The sequence below is a fragment of the Rhinatrema bivittatum genome, chromosome 19, assembly GCF_901001135.1.
Source record: "Rhinatrema bivittatum chromosome 19, aRhiBiv1.1, whole genome shotgun sequence".
Classification (NCBI taxonomy): domain Eukaryota; kingdom Metazoa; phylum Chordata; class Amphibia; order Gymnophiona; family Rhinatrematidae; genus Rhinatrema; species Rhinatrema bivittatum.
The window spans coordinates 6,111,486-6,129,613 of record NC_042633.1 but is presented as its reverse complement, the minus strand read 5'-3'; the positions used below and the strand labels follow the sequence as shown (position 1 = coordinate 6,129,613).

At 45.4% G+C, this 18,128-nt stretch overlaps 2 protein-coding genes across 2 annotated transcripts in view; both read right to left on the bottom strand.

The window, feature by feature from the left end:
• Positions 1–18,128, bottom strand: part of LOC115080438 — a 132,026-nt gene that overhangs the window by 103,301 nt on the left and 10,597 nt on the right. The window lies entirely within an intron of this gene.
• The window catches only part of LOC115080439, a 29,390-nt gene that overhangs the window by 1,735 nt on the left and 9,527 nt on the right, over positions 1–18,128 (bottom strand). The gene's annotated exons all lie outside the window — the stretch shown is intronic.

Genomic DNA, 18,128 nt, shown 5'->3' with positions numbered 1-18,128 from the left:
TGAACATTTTTGGTGCACCAAATCTCTGGCAGCTGTTAACGTTTCTCAACAGGCAGTATGGATTCACCAGGTGAAGGTCTTGTCAGACTAATCTTATTGATTTTTTTGTTTGGGTGACTAGAGAATTGGATCAAGGAAGCTTACTCAATATGATCTACTTGGATTTCAGCAAAACTTTTGATACAGTCCAGATTAAAAGGCTTGTGAATAAAATGAGAAGCTTGGGAATGAGCGCCAAGTTGGTGGCATGGATTACAAACCGTTTGACTGATAGGAGACAGCATATAATGGTAAATGGAACCTATTCTGAAGAGAGAACTGTGTTAAGCACAGAGCACAGGGATCGGTTTTTGGACCGGTTTTGTTCAATATCTTTGAGTGACATTGTAGAATGGATAGAAGGTAAAGGAAAATTGGTTCTTACCTGCTAATTTTCGTTCCTGTAATACCACAGATCAGTCCAGACCAGTGGGTTTATGCATCCCTACCAGCAGATGGAGGCAGAGAACAAAACTTTGAGGCACTGCTACATAACTGAGAGTGCCACCTGCAGGCCCCTCAGTATTGACCTGTACCCAAGCCAGGATTAATTAACATTCCTTATGCTAGGGTGAATCACAAACCCCCTTAGGGTTGGATACCCCAAAGCTGGAAGCCAACTTGCTCCCACAAGCAACTGCTTAATCAAACAACAAAAAGAACTGATTAATTGGAATTAAAACTCTTCAAAAATATCCAGAGAGGTAACAGGAACCTTCAGTCTTTCGGCAGCAATACCGGGGCGGGCCTTTGAACTGATCTGTGGTATTACAGGAACGAAAATTAGCAGGTAAGAACCAATTTTCCTTTCCTGAACATACCCAGATCAGTCCAGACCAGAGGGATTTACCAAAGCCACCCTACACTGGGCAGGAACCTGAAAGACCCACTCTCAATACAATTTTGCCGAAAGTAGCATCCTCCAGATGATAATGCCTAGTGAAATTATGCAGTGAGGACCACACCGCGGCCCTATAGATCTCCTGGGGAGATACCAACTGACACTCAGCCCAAGAGGCTGCCTGACCTCTAATCGAATGAGCTTTCAAACCCGTTGGAATGGGCCGGCCCTTACATAGGCCGAGCAAATAGTTTCCTTTAACCAACGAGCCAAATTAGCTTTAGAAGCTCTTTTTCCCTTCCTGGATCCACCATATAAGACAAACAGGTGGTCTGAGCGGTGACCTTCAGATAACGTAACAGAGCACGACGGACATCCAAACGATGGAGGTCTCTACCCGTCGCTGAATCTCTAGACCAATTCGGAAAACCCGGAAATTCCACTGTCTGATTCATATGAAAGTTAGAAACCACCTTTGGCAAAAAAGAGGATATCGTGCGCAAGGACACCCTGTCGTTGGAAATACGCAAGAAGGGGTTGCGACAAGATAAAGCCTGAAGCTCCAAAATCTGCCTGACTGAAAAGATAGCCACCAGGAAAACCACCTTCAACGTCAAATCCTTCGAAGACGCTCATCCCAAAGGCTCAAAAGGCGCCTCAAAGAGAACCTGTAAGACTAAATTTAGGTTCCAATCCAGGAATGTTTTCCGCACCGGAGGTCGAACATGCTTTACCCCCTTTAGGAAGCAGATGACATTTGGGTGGGTAGCCAAAGACTTACCCCGCCCCCGGCCCCTGAGGCAGCCCAAGGCCGCGACCTGAACATGGAGTGAGCTGTAGGTCAACCCCTGGGACAAGCCCCGTTGAAGAAAGGACAAAATATGGGGAGCCGTTGCCGACAGAGGATCCAGACCTTGCTGTAAGCACCAGGACTCAAAAACCTTCCACACCCTGATATAGGCCATGGAAGTAGCAGGTCTTCTAGCCTGAAGAAGGGTGGTAATGACTGGCTCTGAATACCCCTTCATTTGCAAGCACCGCCTCTCAAAAGCCAAGCCGCGAGACAAAACTGATCCTCCCGATCTGAAAAGATTGGTCCCTGCCGCAACAGCCCCAGCAGATAAGCCAGCCGAAGAGGACCGTCCACTGCCAGATACATTAGGTCCGTGAACCAAGGACGGCATGGCCATTCTGATGCCACTAGTACCACTGACCCTAGATGTGCTTCTATCCACCGTAATACTCTTCCTATGAGAGGCCATGGTGGAAACATGTACAACAGGATCCCACTCAGCCATGGGCACACCAGAGCATCCAGCCCTACGGAGCCGGCTTCCTTCCTGCGGCTGAAAAACTTTGTTGTTTTTGCATTCGCCCGCGTTGCCATGAGATCTAGTTGGGGGACCCCCCATCTGGCACAAATGTGATTCCAGGCATCCGGGGACAGTTCCCACTCCCCGGGATTGAGTTGCTGTCTTCTGAGGAAATTGGCCTGTACGCTGACGCCTGCTACAAGGGATGCTGCCAGGCCCTTGAGGTGGCGCTCTGCCCACAGAAACAACAGCTGAGCTTCCCGAGCCACACCGTGACTCCTGGTGCCGCCTTGGCGATTGATGTACGCCACTGTCATTGCATTGCCCGAAAACTCCAGAAACTCCACCACAGCCCTCGTTTCCAGACAATTGATAGACCAGGAAGCCTCTGCCACCGACCAACATCCCTGGGCAGAGCAACCCAAGTGCACTGCTCCCCAGCCTTTGAGACCAGCATCCTTGGTCACCACCATCCAATCCGGCGTTTCCAGATCCACTCCCTTCTCCAGATTGCTCCTCGACAGCCACCATGACAGGCTGGATCTGGACTCCGAAAGAAGAGGCAGTGGAAGATAAAAACTGCTCTGACAACAGATTTCATCTGGATAGCTGCGGCTTCTGAAGCGGTCGCATGTGAGCAAAGGCCCACGGAACCAGATCCAACGTGGAGGCCATGGACCCCAGGACTTGTAAGTAATCGCCGATTCTGGGAACAGGAAAACGTAGGAGCCGAGTCACTTGTGACTGAAGTTTCGACGCTCTGTCTGTCGTCAGATACACTCGGCCCACCTGGGTATTATAGCGGGCTCCTAGATTCAGCAACTGAGATGGAAATAGGTAACTCTTTGATACACTGATGACCCACTCCAGTGAATTGAGAGTGGTCATTATGCGCTGGATGGAATGCCTGCACTCCTCCTCTTTCTTCGCTCGGATCAGCCAGTCATCCAGATACTGATGCACCAGGATGCCTTCCTGTCATAAGACTGCTGCCACCACCACCATCACCTTCATGAAGGTCCAAGGCGCCGTGGCCAAACCGAAAGGAAGAGTTCGAAACTGAAAATGCCAGCCCAACACCTTGAAGCACAGGAACTTCTGATGATCCTTTCGAATGCAGCCCGCACGATCGCGCTGCAAGGCCGGTGCACAGGAAGACAGAAAAAAATAGGCGCGAACATCGCGGCCTGCAGCACCAGCTTCCCCAATTAACGCTGCCACTCACTCTCTCCTGCTCCAGCGAGTCGCTAGGGAGCCCGCCTGGTCGACCACCTCGGCACTGCTCTCCGAGTAGTTTCCTGCCCCTATCCTCACACTGCTTCTTTTTTTTAAACATAAAGCAGCTTACACAGAGATCCAAGAACAAAGAAAGGTACTTTCCTGGATGGAGCCAGCGAAATGCAGGAGAGGTCTTCAGGGTACCCAGAGGGAACCAGTACCCTGGCTATCTATATCCCCGGCACAGTGGGCCACAGCAGCCAGGGGCATCCAACCCCCTCGGTCGCCCCGCTCAACACGAGGAATGGCCTGTAAAACGGAACCTAACACCTCAGGGAGCAGATTCCACTCTAAACTTTCTAAGTCTCCACTCTCAGTCAGGACTGCAGGTATGCACCTCTACCATCTGCTGGAGACAGAGAAATACTGAGGGGACTGCAGGTTGCACTCTCAGTTATGTAGCAGTGCCTCAAAGTTTTGTTCTCTGCCTCCATCTGCTGGTAAGGATGCATAAACCCACTGGTCTGGACTGATCTGGGTATGTTCAGGAAAGTTTGTCTATTTGCAGATGATACTAAGATCTGCAATAGAGTGGACATGTCTGAAATAGTAGAAAGAATGAAAAGTGATTTAAGAAAGTTTGAAGACTGGTCGAAGATTTGACAGCTGGGATTCAATGCCAAGAATTGCAAAATCAGTTTTTTAAGAAACTGGTGAACCTTTTGGGGAAGGGGAGTCTTTTCCAAAGGGATGGACTCCAACTTAACCAGGGTGGAACCAGACTGCTGGTGCTAACCTTTAAAAAGGAGATAGAGCAGCTTTTAAACTAGAACAAGGGGGAACGCTGACAGTCAGCAGTGCATGGTTCAGAGGAAGGTGTCTTCGAAGGATACTATTGATACAGGAGAATTAGGGCATCCCAACAGAGAGATTCCAATAATAAGAAAAGTAGTCCAAGTGCCTATAATTATAAACTTACCTAAGCTAAAGAATTCCAAATTATCCCTGTCAACTGAAAAGCAGGTTGTTAATAGAAACAAAAAACGCACTTTGAAATGTCTGTATGCCAATGCCAGGAATCTAAGAAGTAAGATGGGAGAGTTAGAGTGTATAGCAGTGAATGATGAGATAGACATAAGTGGCATCTCAGAGACCTGGTAGAAGGAGGATAACCAATGGGATAGTGCTATAGCAGGGTACAAATAATATTGCAATAATAAGGAGGAGCAATTTGGTGGTGGTGGTGGGGGTGGGGGTGCTTTAATTCCAGGATGGCAGAAAGTCCAACAGGGCAAGGATCCTGCAAGAGACTAAATGCACAATAAAATCTATATGGGTAGAAATCCCATGTGTGTTGGGTAAGAGTATAATGATAGGAGTATACTACTGTCCACCTGTACAAAATGGTCAGAGATGATGAAATGCTAAGAGAAATCAGGGAAGCAAACCAATTTGGCAGTGCAATAATAATGGGAGATTTCAATTACCACTATACAGAAACAGTTAATGAAAAAATGTGCAACGAACCACACTTGTCTCACAAAACACGTTGCAAACAAATTTGAAAATTTTATGTGCTTAGGAATTTATCTCACAATGTGGACCATCATACCACCCTTGGTTGGTTTAGGCAGTAAGCCACGCTTTCAACCATAACGGGTCATATTTAATCATCGGTCCGGAATAGTCTATTAAATTCCTTTTAGATTTCTTCAATTTTCTACTTTATTAAATTTACTTTTTTTATCGTTTTTTTGTCCATTTATAATAAAATGTTTTTAACGGAGTAAGAAGCGGAATTGCCTTACTTGTGCGGAGCGCCTCCGCGCTTCCGAGATGGTGCCTTCACTCACTTGTGCAGAGCGCCGCCGCGCTTTCAAGACTTCAATTTCAATGCTGCCGTGCTTAAAAAGCAGCAAATTCCGATCGAGGGTGCTCGTGTGACTTAGAGCTCCTGTAGTCCGATGTACGTTTCGCAGTTGTGCTGCTTCAGGGACTCTGTCCTAATCGGAAGGGTTAGGCTTAAGAAGTACACAAGGTTAGTTCCCGCCAAACTCTTTCAATATTTAAATGCCTTCGTATTTGCTTCCGTCTAATTCATTGTAATGCCTATAAAAAATGACAATAGATATGAGGCCACTTATATTTTTAGCACCAATATTTCTCAACATAGATTATGCACTCCCAAATGAATTAAAGACTAAAACACGTTTGTAGTCTTCTCTTACCGCGTTCAGTCGCCTAATGCTCTTACCGGCATTCTGCTGAATTGCCGCGAGATCTAGGCTGATTTTATAGAATCACCCAACCACACCTGTGATCTGATTTGACAGAAGAGTGAATTCACATGAAGTGAATCCACTCAATTTCCTTGTTGAGGCCGCCAGGGGTCACTGTATGTAATTCGAAAATCCATCGTTGTTCACATTGTTGCAGTTTTTTAATTCGGTCTCCCTTTCTCCAATGAGGGTGAACAATTTCTAAAATGGTCCATTTAATATCAGAGAATTCATGATTATGGTCTCTGAAATGTGTCACCAACGGTTCTTCTATTCGTCCTGTATTGATACAGCATTTGTGTTCAGTTAATCTAGTTCTAAACGGGCGTTTAGTCATGCCCACATATGTAAGTGGGCACGGACAAAAAATGGCATACACGACAAAGGAAGTTTTGCATGTCGCTGGAGGTAAAGAGACTGTCCGACCTGATGGTAAAATGATGGTAGTCTGTGGTGATTTTAAAGTACAATGGGCACAATTTGTGCAATTCATAATTGGGTCCTCAACATTCCGGGACTGCTGGAGGCTAGAATGAACTACTTGATCTTTGATATTTCTGCCTCGTGAATATGCAATTCTAAGTGGTTCCTTGAATGAAGGGTGGATTTCTTGAAGAATTGCCCAATGTCTCCGTATGGCTCTGCTGATCATTGGAGCGGCTAGAGTGTGCCTCATCACCATGGTCTGTGGGTTCGAGTCCTCATGCTGTCTTGGCAAAAACATGAATTCCCTATTGGAGTAAAGGGCTCGTCGATAGGCTTTTTTGACACTCGACAGGGGGTATCCTCGTTGCAAAAATCTTTCTGCCATGATTTGAGACTGTTTCTTGAATTCCGAATTGTCTGTGCACAATCGCCGTATGCGCATAAACTGGCCAACAGGTAAATTCAACTTAAAAGTGGTCGGGTGAAAACTATCGAATCTTAAAAGATTGTTGCGATCACTGGGTTTTCGGTACAGAGTGGTGACAACTGAGTCTTCTTTTTTGGTGATAAGGATGTCTAAATATGATATTTGTTGATCATGAAAATTCATGGTGAACTTAAGACATGAGTTTAATGAGTTAAGCCAGAGATGGAATTCCTGAAGGGCTGTCTGTGTTCCTTCCCATATGATGAACACGTCATCTATATATCTTTTCCAATATTTCAAAGATAGGGACCATGGATGTTGTTGAATATATTGGTTCTCAAATGCTGTTACAAATAAATTTGCAACATCTGGAGCCATGGCGGCCCCCATGGCGGTTCCCCGAATTTGTAAATAGAATTTATCTTGAAATGAAAAATAGTTGTGACTCAGAGCTAGATCTAATAATTCAATGATATAGGAAGTTGGTATCCTTTGCGGATTTGGACGGGTCTTTAAAACAGCTGATATTACAGTAAGCAATTCCTCTTGAGGGATTACTGTATACAGCGATTCTATGTCCATGGTGACTAATAAACTCTGGCTTGACAGTTTTATAGTAGATAAAAATTGAAGCATATGAGACGTGTCCTTGATGTAAGAAGGTGCTTGCGACACAAATGGTTGAAGTAATTTGTCCAGAAAAATAGAAATCGGTTCTAATACTGATTCCTTTGCCGACACTATCGGTCTTCCCGGAGGCTGTTGTAAATTTTTATGAATTTTTGGTACAAATTACTTCAACCATTTGTGTCGCAAGCACCTTCTTACATCAAGGACACGTCTCATATGCTTCAATTTTTATCTACTATAAAACTGTCAAGCCAGAGTTTATTAGTCACCATGGACATAGAATCGCTGTATACAGTAATCCCTCAAGAGGAATTGCTTACTGTAATATCAGCTGTTTTAAAGACCCGTCCAAATCCGCAAAGGATACCAACTTCCTATATCATTGAATTATTAGATCTAGCTCTGAGTCACAACTATTTTTCATTTCAAGATAAATTCTATTTACAAATTCGGGGAACCGCCATGGGGGCCGCCATGGCTCCAGATGTTGCAAATTTATTTGTAACAGCATTTGAGAACCAATATATTCAACAACATCCATGGTCCCTATCTTTGAAATATTGGAAAAGATATATAGATGACGTGTTCATCATATGGGAAGGAACACAGACAGCCCTTCAGGAATTCCATCTCTGGCTTAACTCATTAAACTCATGTCTTAAGTTCACCATGAATTTTCATGATCAACAAATATCATATTTAGACATCCTTATCACCAAAAAAGAAGACTCAGTTGTCACCACTCTGTACCGAAAACCCAGTGATCGCAACAATCTTTTAAGATTCGATAGTTTTCACCCGACCACTTTTAAGTTGAATTTACCTGTTGGCCAGTTTATGCGCATACGGCGATTGTGCACAGACAATTCGGAATTCAAGAAACAGTCTCAAATCATGGCAGAAAGATTTTTGCAACGAGGATACCCCCTGTCGAGTGTCAAAAAAGCCTATCGACGAGCCCTTTACTCCAATAGGGAATTCATGTTTTTGCCAAGACAGCATGAGGACTCGAACCCACAGACCATGGTGATGAGGCACACTCTAGCCGCTCCAATGATCAGCAGAGCCATACGGAGACATTGGGCAATTCTTCAAGAAATCCACCCTTCATTCAAGGAACCACTTAGAATTGCATATTCACGAGGCAGAAATATCAAAGATCAAGTAGTTCATTCTAGCCTCCAGCAGTCCCGGAATGTTGAGGACCCAATTATGAATTGCACAAATTGTGCCCATTGTACTTTAAAATCACCACAGACTACCATCATTTTACCATCAGGTCGGACAGTCTCTTTACCTCCAGCGACATGCAAAACTTCCTTTGTCGTGTATGCCATTTTTTGTCCGTGCCCACTTACATATGTGGGCATGACTAAACGCCCGTTTAGAACTAGATTAACTGAACACAAATGCTGTATCAATACAGGACGAATAGAAGAACCGTTGGTGACACATTTCAGAGACCATAATCATGAATTCTGAGATATTAAATGGACCATTTTAGAAATTGTTCACCCTCATTGGAGAAAGGGAGACCAAATTAAAAAACTGCAACAATGTGAACAACGATGGATTTTCGAATTACATACAGTGACCCCTGGCGGCCTCAACAAGGAAATTGAGTGGATTCACTTCATGTGAATTCACTCTTCTGTCAAATCAGATCACAGGTGTGGTTGGGTGATTATAAAATCAGCCTAGATCTCGCGGCAATTCAGCAGAATGCCGGTAAGAGCATTAGGCGACTGAACGCGGTAAGAGAAGACTACAAACGTGTTTTAGTCTTTAATTCATTTGGGAGTGCATAATCTATGTTGAGAAATATTGGTGCTAAAAATATAAGTGGCCTCATATCTATTGTCATTTTTTATAGGCATTACAATGAATTAGACGGAAGCAAATACGAAGGCATTTAAATATTGAAAGAGTTTGGCGGGAACTAACCTTGTGTACTTCTTAAGCCTAACCCTTCCGATTAGGACAGAGTCCCTGAAGCAGCACAACTGCGAAACGTACGTCGGACTACAGGAGCTCTAAGTCACACGAGCACCCTCGATCGGAATTTGCTGCTTTTTAAGCGCGGCAGCATTGAAATTGAAGTCTTGAAAGCGCGGCGGCGCTCTGCACAAGTGAGTGAAGGCACTATCTCGGAAGCGCGGAGGCGCTCCGCACAAGTAAGGCAATTCCGCTTCTTACTCCGTTAAAAACATTTTATTATAAATGGACAAAAAAACGATAAAAAAAGTAAATTTAATAAAGTAGAAAATTGAAGAAATCTAAAAGGAATTTAATAGACTATTCCGGACCGATGATTAAATATGACCCGTTATGGTTGAAAGCGTGGCTTACTGCCTAAACCAACCAAGGGTGGTATGATGGTCCACATTGTGAGATAAATTCCTAAGCACATAAAATTTTCAAATTTGTTTGCAACGTGTTTTGTGAGATTTCAATTACCCCAATATAGACTGGGTAAATGTAACATCAGGACTTGCTAGAGAGATAAAGTTACTACATGGAATAAATGATAGCTTTATGGAACAACTGGTTCAGGAACCAACTAGAGAGAGCTATTTTAGTTCTAATTCTCAGTGAAGCGCAGGATTTGATGAGGGAGGTAACGGTGGTGGGGCTGCTTGGCAATAGTGATAATAACATGATCAAATTTGAATTAATGACAGGAAGGGGGATAGTAAGTAAATCCACGGCTCTAGCACAAAACTTTCAAAAGGGAAACTTTGATAAAGTGATAAAAATAGTTAGAAAAAAACTGAAATGTGCGGCTACAAAGGTTAAGAGTGTATAACAAGCATAGACATTGTTAAAATATACAATCTTAGAAGCGGAGCCCAGATGTATTCCAAGCATTAAGAAAGGTGGAAGGAAGGCCAAATGATTGCTGGCATGATTAAAAGGTGAGGTAAAAGAGGCTATTTTTGCCAAAACATTTTCCTTCAAAAATTGGAAGAAGGATCCATCTGAAGAAAGTAGGATAAAATATAAGCATTGTCAAATTAAGTGTAAAACATTGATAAGACAGGCGAAGAGAGAATTTGAAATGAAGTTGGCCATAGAGGCAAAAACTCATAATAAAAACTTTTTTAAATATATCCAAAGCAAGAAACCTGTGAGGGAGTCAGTTGGACCATTAGATGACGGAGGGGTTAAAGGGGCTCTTAGGGAAGATAAGGCCATTGCAGAAAGACTAAATGAAACATGTAAAAGAGAATTTGAAAAGAAGTTGGCTATAGAGGTAAAAACGTATAATAAAAGCTTATTTAAATATATCCGAAGCAGAAAGCCTGTGAGGGAGCTGGTTGGACATTTAGATGGTTAAAGAGGCACTTAGAGGAGATAAGGCCATTGTGGAAAGATTAAATTAATTCTTTACTTCAGTGTTTCCTGTGGAGGATGTTGGGGAGATACCCGTTCCAGAGATGGTTTTCCAAGGTGACGATTCAGATAAACTGACCCAAATTACAGTGAATCTGGAAGATGTAGTAGGCCAGATTGACAAACCGAAGAGTTACAAATCACTTGGACCAATTGGTATTCATTTCAGGGTTCTGAAAGAACTCAAAAATGAAATTTCAGACTTATTCCAAGAAATGTTTTACCTATCATTAAAATCATCCGTTGTACCTGAAGACTGGAAGGTGGCCAATGTAACCTCAATATATAAAAAGGCTCCAGAGATGATCCGGGAAACTATAGACCGGTGAGCCTGAGATTGGTGCCAGGAACTCAACTCCCACTCCCCAGGATCCAAGGGCCGCCTGCTAGGACGTCCGCCTGCACGTTGTCTACTCCCGCTACGTGTGACGTGGCTAGGCCTTCGAGATGATGCTCCGCCCAGGCAAATAATCTCTGGGCCTTAAACGCCACTGCAGGAATCTTCGTGCCGCCCTGCCAATTGATGTATGCCACAGCCGTCGTGCTGAGTACACTCGAACCATGCGACTCCGGACCAGGGGCAGAAATACCTCCAGGGCTCGACGGACTGCCCTCGTCTTGAGGCGATTGATGGACCAGAACTTCTCCGGTCGCCACAGACCATGCGCCGACAAGCCCAAGCACAATGCTCCCCAGCTGGAGAGGCTTGCATCTGTGGAGACCACTACCCAGTCCGGAGGCTCCAGATCCATCCCCACGAGAGACTGGACCTGGACTCTCGAAGCAGAGGCAAGGGAAGATGAAACTACTCCGAGCAGGGTCTCCACTTGGACAACGGCGCGTGTTGCAGTGGTTTCATGTGCGTGAATGCCCACGGGACCAAGTCCAACATGGATGCCATGGACCTTAGGACCTGTAAATAATCCTACACTTTGGGCACCTCCAGACAAAGAAGATGCTGAGTGTCGAAATGGGCCCCTAAGTAAACCAGTGACTGAGTTGGCTCCAACTGACTCTTCTGCACACTGATAACCCAACCGAGAGACTGTAAGGTGGATATCACTCTATGGATGGACTTCTCGCATTCCTTCCTGAACTTCGCTCGAACCAACCAATCGTCCAGATACGGGTGGACCAAAATTCCCTCCCGGCAAAGAGCCGCAGCAATCACTACCATCACCTTGGTGAATGTGCGAGGCCCCATCACCAAGCCGAACGGGAGGGCTCTGAACTGAAAATGTTGACTCAACACTTTGATGTTCCTGCTGATGGGGATCTGCAGGTACACTTCCGTCAGGTCTAGGCAGGCGAGAAATTCTCCTTCGCGAACCATTGTCATCAAGGTACGCAGTGTCTCCATGTGAAAGCGCAGAACCTAAAGGAACCAATTCACCTTTACAAATTGAGAATTGGCCGAAAGGAGTCCTCCTTTTTCGGTACCACAAAGTAAACAGAATACCTTCCCTGAACCTGCTCCTCCAGAGGGATGGGAACAATGGCTTTTAGGGCGAGCAGCCTTTGCAGCGTCCCCAACACTGCCTCCCGCTTGATGTATGAGACCACGTGGGACTCCACAAAGCCCTCCCGAGGCAGGCACAAAAAATCTAGAGCGTAGCCCTCTCGTATCACCTCCAGCACCCAACGGTCCAAGGTAATCTTTTCCCACTCCTCCTAGAAGCTGGACAATCTGCCTCCTACAGCTTCTACAGAGGAGAGGGGACCACTGGCTTCATTGGGCTGATTTTACGCTCCCAGTGCCCTGCCAGATGCGGTCTCTGCCTGACCTGCATACACCACGAAAGGACTGTTGGTACCTGCCGCCCTGTTTCGAGACGGAAACAGATGAGCTCTTGCCAGAATGAAATCGATGGGAATCCTGAAAATGAGTCCAAGAAGTTAACACCTTCTTACTGGGCTTCCTGTCTTCTGGCAATTTATTCCACTTGGACGCCCCCAGGACCTTCATCAACTGATTCAGGCGTTGCGCCGGAGCCGGCTGGACTTAGGTGGGCCTCCGTCAGTCGTCGTCGATGGAAGGATCGAGGTCAGCCCAGAGGCAGCAACAGGAGAGAGTGACAGTCTATACTGCATGAGGCAGAATATCGAAGACCCGAGCACAAACAGAACCAAAGTCAGACAGGGGGCGCCCGAGCAAGAACAGGCCGAAGCCTGAATAGACCTAGTCCAGGACGTAGACTGAAGAAGCGTCGTAGGGCAAGCTGGAGTCAGGGCTGGTGGCAATCTGGAAGCGGTGGCAAGCAAGGCTGAGGTCTAGACGAGGAGAGAGTCAAGAGCGAAGTCAGGCAATGCAAAGGTCTGGGTCTGGAGAGAAGCAACGGAATAGTCAGGCAATGCAGAGGTCTGGGTCTGGAGAGAGGCAACGGAGTAGTCAGGCAATGCAGAGGTCTGGGTCTGCAGAGAGGCAGCGGAGTAGTCAGGCAATGCAGAGGTCTGGTTCTGGAGAGAGGCAACGGAGTAGTCAGGCAAAGCAGAGGTTCGGGCTTGTAGAGAGTCAACGGTGAGGTCAGGCAAAGCAGAGTCAAAAGTCTGTGAAGGCAATCCGAGGAAGGGTTGAAGATGAGGAATGCAGGAACGAGGAAATCAGGAACAGGAGTGAACGAGAATTAGGAACCAGGAACACGGAGAATCACAAGGAGGCAACGAGTATGCGACCAGCGAGGAGACCTGTTGCAAAGGCAATCTTAGAAAGCGGAGTCCAGGCTTAAATACCGGAGCTTCGTTGACGTCATCATCCGGGGCTGCGGCTCGGTTCCCGCTGCGGGCCCTACTTAAGCCTTAGAGATGTGCGCGTGCACGCCTAGGGACGGGCGCGGCGGTGTGAGGTAGCGTCTCTCTGCGGGCCACGCAGAGAGGCCTGACGTGGAGCACCAGGATCTGTAGCTGAGCCGGAGGCACCAGGGGCGGCCCGAGGACGGAGCTGGTAGCCTACCGCCGCCAGGGACCAGGCACTGTATTCACGTGAGAGCGGTAAGGGGGCCGAGCCGCAGGTCTGCTGCGGCCGGCACGCATAAGGTCTTGGAGGTCTGGGTTTGCCCAGATGGGCATGATGAAATTGAAGGAGGGTTTTATCCAGGATGTTACGAGCTGGCTCCCACGAATTTTCTTCAGGGCCGTAACCCTCCCAGGAAAGGAGGTATTCCCACCGGCGGCCCCTAGAGCGAACATCAAGGATTTCATGAACCTTGTAGGTGGTGTCGGTCTCTGCAACCAACGGAGGAGGTTCAGGAGCTTTTCGCGAAGGCCAGGATAAGACCACAGGCTTCAACAGTGATACGTGGAACGTATTATGGATTCCCAATGTAGGTGGCAGCCGAAGCTGGTACGTAACTGGTCCAACATGATGAATAATTGGAAAAGGTCCAATATACCTTGGTGCAAACCTCTGGGAAGGTATTTTAAGTTGAATAGAGGAAAATTGGTTCTTACCTGCTAATTTTCGTTCCTGTAGTACAATGGATCAGTCCAGACAGTGGGTTGAGCCTCCTGTCCAGCAGATGGAGACAGAGAAAAACTGAAAGGGTATCCTATATCAGGACAGTGCTCACCCTGCGCCCCTCAGTATAAACATTATCAAAGCAGAGAAAACTAATCGAAATTGAACCAAAATAAGATCAAGCAAGTAACCATTGCAACATGACTAATGTAATGTAAATTTGAAACAGTCCAAAAAATAGCTCTTATATAGTTATCTGTTTGGTAGATACGTTCGGTGCCTTATAGTTCTGCAATGTTATAGTTCTGCAATGAAGAAGATATTCCCCATCTCTGTGAAGAAAAGACTTCGAGCAGTCTGAAAAGGAGATGTAGCCAGGGCGGGAATCTGGACTGATCCGTGGTACTACAGGAACTAAAATTAGCAGGTAAGAACCAATTTTCCTTTCCCTGCATGTTCCCAGATCAGCCCAGACAATGGGATGTACCAAAGCTTCCCTAACTAGGGTGGGACCGAGACAGTCCTGCTCGAAGCACCTTTCTGCCGAAGGAACCAAAAACTGGCGCCTGTACGTCAAGATGATAATGACGAGCAAAAGTATGCAGAGATTTGCAAGTAGCTGTTCTGCAAATATCTTGTGGAGAGACCAACTGGCTCTCCGCCCACGAGATAGCCTGCGAACGCAAAAATGGGCTTTTAGACCCTCCAGAACTGGCCGGCCCCGACAGAGATACGTGGACGCAATCGCCTCCTTCAGCCAACGAGCAATGGTAGCTTTAGAGGCCTTCTTCCCCTTATTTGGCCCGCTCCATAAAACAAAGAGATGATTGGAGAATCGGAACTCATTTGTAACCTGTAAATATTGCAGCAGAACTCTTTTAACATCCAAACGCCGCAAGTCTCCGCCAGGTGTGTTCACAACGTCTTCCAGAGAAAAGGCAGGAAGATCCACTGACTGAATTACGTGAAAGGAGGACACTACCTTTGGCAAAAAGGATGGAACAGTCTTTACTGAAACCCCCGAATCAGAAAAACGGAGAAAGGGCTCCCTACAAGATAAAGCCTGTAGCTCGGATACCCTCCTGGCCGAGCAAATAGAGACTAGGAATACTGTTTTAAGAGTCAGATCCTTGAGTGTGGCCCGCTGAAGGGGTTCGAAGGGCGCCTCGCAAAGGACACGAAGTACCAGGTTAAGGCTCCAGGACAGACAAGTAGCCCAGACAGGCGGATTCAAATGCTTAGCCCCCTTGAGAAAACGGATGACATCTGGATGGGCCGCCACCGGATACCCATCTAGACGCCCTAATAGGGAACCGAGAGCCGAAACCTGTACTCGCAAGGAATTGAAAGACAAACCTTTGGTGAGACCATTCTGTAGGAAGTAGAGAACCTGGGACACCGAGGCCTTGCGCGCCGATTCACCGGACTCGGCACACATATTGTCAAACACTTTCCAAACCCGAACGTAAGCCAGAGAGGTAGATGTTTTATGGTCCCTCAACAGCGTGGATATCACTTCTTCCTTATAACCCTTCTTTCTCAGTTGCCGCCGCTCAAAAGCCAGGCCGCTAGACAAAAGCGATCCGCCTGATTGAAAAATACAGGACCTTGACGCAGCAGGTTAGGGAGGTGACCGTCCGTCCGACGTGAGGTTCACCAGATCCGCGAACCACAGTCTCCGGGGCCACTCTGGCACCCCGAGAATGAATGGTCCCCTGTGAAATTCTATCCTTCTGAGAACCTTTCCCACCAGAGGCCATGGCGGGAACATGTAGAGGAGGACGTCGCTGGGCCAGGGTTTTGCTGAGCGCAAGTGTTGCAGGAATCGACGTACGCTTTAGCATCAGAGACCATAGTGGGTCACCAGAAGAACCGCTGGAGCAGCGCTAGGGTTCGCTCTCACCCTGGATGACCGGCAAACTTAGAGTCATGCGCCCACTGGAGGACTCTTTCACGGAGTCGACGGGGCACAACAGTCTTCCCAGTGGGAACTGGGTGAGTGGCAGACAGACAAATACAAGTTGGGTCAATAACATAACCGGATTCTTCCGGGGTGTCTTCTGGTTCAAAAGAACGTGATAAGGCATCTGCCTGGAGATTTTTCCCAGCTGGACGATAACGAAGCTCGAAGTTAAATCTAGAAAAAAACAAAGCCCATCGGGCTTGACGAGCGTTGAGACGTTGGGCATAGCTCAAGTGTGGAGAGAATGAGATGGGATTTAAGGAAACTGGAAGAGTGGTCGAAGATATGGCAGCTGAAATTCAATAATCCAAAAAGAGGAATCTTTACACCACACAATATTATACCGCCAAAATATAAAATTAGAAATAGCCACCTTAATGGAGGAAAAAGACCTCAGAGCCCAAGTGTTAATCTACTCAAAGACTTTAACACATTTACGGGCGAGCCAATCATGGGTCTTTGAAAAAACCTCCCAAAGTGCCTTTATTATTTATTCCTTATTATTAATCTTTTTGTTTATTTTCAAAAACATTTTTTTTTTTAAATCCCATATTCCTTTGAGTGGAAACCAATGAAAATATTTTTCTTTTTTATCTCACATCTGAAGATAATGTGCTTAATATTGTAAATAACCACAGTCGTTTTATGTACTGACTAATGGAAAAAAGATTTCACTTATCTTCTGAGACTTGATTCACAGTAATTTCCAAGTCGTAAAATCATGAAACTTCAATATGTGAATCCATGGTGTGGAACATTTAATACCTATGGTCAGTCTATGCAACCCTTCAAGCTGAGCCGACGTTAGCTAGCGTTTCGCTATTAAAGCTGTCTCAAGGCAATAACATCTTTCAAGATTCAATAAACTGCACTCATGTTTTCTTCTCTGCTGTCCCACCGCTAATGGTTTAAAAAATTCATTGGTTTCCACTCAAAGGAATATGGGATTTTTAAAAAAAATATTTTTGAAAATAAACAAAAAGATTAATAATAAGGAATAAATAATAAAGGCACTTTGGCTTGCCCGTAAATTCACATCTACTCGTTCAAGACCTCTCATGATCTTAAATACCTCTATCATATCCCCCCTCAGCCATCTCTTCTCCAAGCTGAACAGCTCCAACTTCTTCAGCCTTTCCTCATAGGGGAGCTGTTCCATCCCCTTTATCATAGATCGTTAGATACTATCACCCCAAGGTCTCTCTCCTGCTCTGTGCACATCAGCCCTTCACCCCCCATCAAAAACAGTTCTTTCGGATTTCCACACTCCATATGCATGACTCTGCACTTCTTGGCATTGAATCTCAGCTCAAAAAACAATCAGAATGTGTAAAGTCATGAAACAATCCAAAAAGGACCAGGGGGCATGCCATGAAATTAGCAGGTAGCACATTTAAGACTAATCGGAGAAAATTCTTTTTCACTCAACGCACAATTAAACTCTGGAATTTGTTGCCAGAGGATGTGGTTAGTGCAGTTAGTGTAGCTGGGTTCAAAAAAGGTTTGAATAAGTTCTTGGAGGAGAAGTCCATCAATGGCTATTAATCAAGTTTACTTAGGGAATAGCCACTGCTATTAATTGCATCAGTAGCATGGGATCTTCTTAGTGTTTGGGTAATTGCCAGGTTCTTGTGGCCTGGTTTGGCCTCTGCTGGAAACAGGATGCTGGGCTTGATGGACCCTTGGTCTGACCCAGCATGGCAATTTATGTTCTTATGTTCTAATATCAACCCTCGTTCCCCGCGAGTTGAGCCATTGGGTGCTGGGGCCGGCTGGAACTTTGATTGATTGTATATTCTTTTATTAAATTATGGAACTTAAAATTAATGTCGCCCATTTTTTAGGACTAACCACTAACCTACACAACAAGTGATTAAACAAGGTAACACAAATCTTTTATTATATTTTTTATTAAGATTTTTTAATTTCATTTTTAGCTTTTCATTTTAATTCCTTATTGTACTTTTTAACTTTGTATTTTTATTTTTAGTGTATACATTCCATAATTACATATGGTGCCCGGAGATGTACTCTTTAATTAGCTTGACTTAATGTAATCTTTCATATATATATATATATAAATTCTTTTCTTTGTTCTTGATTTTACTATGTAACCTGTCAGCCTCTCTGCTCATTATTTTTAAC